This window comes from Dromiciops gliroides, chromosome 1, assembly GCF_019393635.1.
Source record: "Dromiciops gliroides isolate mDroGli1 chromosome 1, mDroGli1.pri, whole genome shotgun sequence".
Classification (NCBI taxonomy): domain Eukaryota; kingdom Metazoa; phylum Chordata; class Mammalia; order Microbiotheria; family Microbiotheriidae; genus Dromiciops; species Dromiciops gliroides.
Window position 1 is genome coordinate 528,150,127 of NC_057861.1, and position 3,475 is coordinate 528,153,601.

Here is a 3,475-nt window from a genome sequence, read left to right on the forward strand (position 1 = left end):
CAAAAGCCTTGGAAGGCCGGGCCAGGAGGGAGAGAGGGAGGGAGGGAAGAAGGCCGGGGGTGGGGTGGGGATGGGGGTGGGGAGGTCGGCTGGGTCCTCCAGTGCTGCCTCCCGGCTACCGGAGCGAAGCATGGGGTTTCCACGCACAGCCCTGCTTTTCCAAGAGCTCGGAGCTCGGAGGAGGCTGGGCCGCGGAGCCTGGGCTGCGGTCGGGCCGCTGCTGTTTGTTTGCTTGCCTCTTAAGGGCGAAACCCGATCGGGAGGCTCCGAGCTGAGCTCCGAGCTGGCTTTTTGGGAACTCCCAGGCTAGCGCTTTTTAACACAGACACCGAGAATAGATGTGCTCATTAGCCGTGCCCAGCCACAAGAGGGATTTTTGCAAGGCGGGGGCGGAGGGCGATGGCAAAGAGAAAGAGAACTCGGGATTTTTATTTTGTAAAAAAATGTTAGTGTTAGACTCCGCAGGAGGCGACTCAATCTTTCGGCGTCTAGGCGGAGCGGCCTCTTGCTGCAGCGGGTCTACAAGGCTGCAGGGGGAGAGGCAGGCGGGAGAGCCTCGGCCCAGAGCCGGCCCTGGGGATTCGGGCTCTCAAGGTCATTGTGTGAACCTGGCCGGGCCTCCCAGCCTCGCGCGGTGGGATTCTGCGGGCCGGGGGCCGGGGCTTCCTGGACTCGGGCTCCTTCCTGGCTGTACGCGCGTGCCTGTTCCACGCAGGTCCTGCGGGGAAGAGGGCTGGGAACTCAATATGTGTGTTTGTGGTGGGGGGAGGGTGCTCACCACCCCCAGCCCCCATCTTTCCCCTACCCTCCACCCCAAACCCTGGCCTTCCTTCCTGGATTTGAAATGCAGCGGCAGGGGCTTCTGATTTCCCTGCGCCCTTTCTCTACTATGCCTGAGCTCCCCCTTCCCGCCGCGCCCAGGCTGCTAGGGTTTTGTTGGGTTTTTTTCCTCCTCCCCTTTTGCTGTTTTGAGAGAAACCCATTGTACTCTTTTCCGCAGGCTTGGGGGCCCCTCTGGTTTTGTTTTGTGTTTTTTTTTTTATAGTGTGTGTGTGTGTGTGTGTGTGTGTGTGTGTGTGTGTGTGTTGGACATTTCTTCCCTCGGGGGCTGGGAGGGAGCCCCATGGGCTAGTGCTTTATTAAGCTTGGGAGTTTTCCGCCGCCTTCCTCCATTTGCACTTTTCCCTCTAATGGTTTTTTACCGGAGAAGGCGGCGCTGCTTCTGAGCTCCAGGTTAGCTATAAAATATTACAAAGTGTGCATTTAAATGCACAACATGCAGGCAGCTCTCCCATTAGTGGAATTAATTTGAATAGATGGCGTTATATTTGGGGGGGGGGAGACGCAACCCCTCCTCCCCCAAAAAGGATCGCCCATGAAGAAATGTTCAAAGTGTTTGAGGCAGTGTCCCAGACCCCAAATAAAAATTTATAGGATGAGGAGAGATTTTTTTTTTAATTAAGGGAGGCGGGGGTGGTGGAAGGAACCGAATTACATCATCCCTTAAAAGACTGCAGAGCAGTTTGTTCATCAGATTAAAAAATAATGCACGCGAGAGTGGGGGAGAGGGGGAGGGAAGGGTAAGGTGGAGCCTAGCGCTGGGGGTGGGGGGTAAAGGGGGGAAGCACGTTCGGCTTTGCTGAAGTTTTGAAAAGGATTGAGCTGTTGCTTGAGAGATGGGAAGCTTGGGGGTGGGGGGGATCGAGCATTGCAAGGAGACTACCAGCCACGGATAGACTCCCGAGGGTTGGGGGGGGGGCGGGGAGGGGGGAGGATGGCTTAAAAGGACATTTCTGCTCATATGGTGTGTATTAACTAGCGTCTTTCTAGTTGTAAAGAATAATTTAAAGCTTTTTGGGTTTTGTTTTGCATTGACAAATGAACATCTGGGCTGAATGCTGCCCTAGCTTTATCAGAGTACTTTCCTCCCAGAACATTGATTGCCACTGTGGCACTAACGGCTTTAACGGCTTTTCCCCACCCTCCCCTAACCATCCTCATTTGAATAGGTTTGCAGTTATATTAACCTTTCAATATAAATGCTCCTTTCTCCTATTTTTTTTTCAGCTGCAAATTATTTCAACTCCATCCCTCACACCTTTTCGAGGCTTTTGATTCTCATTCTCTCTCTCTCTCTCTCTCTCTCTCTCTCTCTCTCTCTCTCTCTCTCTCTCTCTCTCTCTCTCTCTCTCTCTCCCTTTCCCTCTCCCTCTCCCTCCCCCTCCCCCTCCTCTAAATGTGAAGAGGCAGGGGTGGGAATCATGATAGAATGGCACTCACTCCCCCTTTACCCCTTTTTACATTCCTCCAAGTGCGGTTTGGAAAATGATGGCTTTGGGGAGTCTTTGGGGGCTGCTGTTTGGCTGGGGGTGTTGGAGATGAATTTTATCTGGTTTGGTGTCCAGCCCAACAGTTCACAAACATTTTTGTGAATTTCTGAGGAGAATAAACACAGACTCTCAAAACAAACAGGCTGAAAAAAATCCCCAGGCCTCACCAAAGCCTCTCTCTGGCCAAATAAATAAAACCACAAGAGTTGGAACCCCTTGTCTGAGGGCTGGGGGAGGGACAGTTGTTTTTACACAAGTTTTCCCTTACATCTGGAGAATCCCCAAAGGCTGTAAACTCTGGAGGATTGAAGTGCCGAGTTCCTTTGGCATTCTTGGGAGTCCAAAATGCAGGCATCAGCAGTTTCTCTGCCTTGGCAGGAAGGTTGAAATCCAGCATAAATACTGCACCGTTGAGAGGTTTTCTGTACCTTGCAATGCTTATCAGAGGACAACATCATTATATAAAGCACCATCACTTTCCCCCAAAGAATTGAACAGCTCTGCACTCCTTCTAGGAGTGAACTTCCATGTGGACAGAAGGGCGAAATTAACAAGGCCAGGAACCTATTGAGTTAGGGGATTCATGTTTTCTAGGCTGATGGATGGATAGTTTTCCATTTAACCCAGTCCCAATGTAAGTTCCTGCCAAGCATGTCTACTAGGGCTGCCTGGATGTCTGCAGGAGAGACTAAATACTGCTATTACTCAACCTGGAGAGTTGAGATTCTTTTATTAATAATGATGAAGTTATACTTTACATTTATATGGTGCTTGCATAATGTTTTAGACTTTTCAAAGAGCTTTCCCATTATTCATTTCATCCTTATACCTGGGTGAAGATAAACCAAGTCCATAATTTTAGCCCCATTTTATTTTTAATTAAATTTTATTTTATTTTCAGGTCCATATCTTTTCCTTTCTACCTCACTATCAGCCCCCCTCCCCTTGAGAAAGCAAGAAAAACAAAACCAGTTACAAATATATATTATCAGTCAGAATTAATTCTCATATTAACCATGTCCAAATTTACATACTCTATATGTGTATGTATGTACATTATGTACATATACATGTGTGTATAGTCTCAATCTGCACTCTAGAAGTGGGCAGCATGTTTCATCATGAGTCCTCTGGAATTGTGGTTT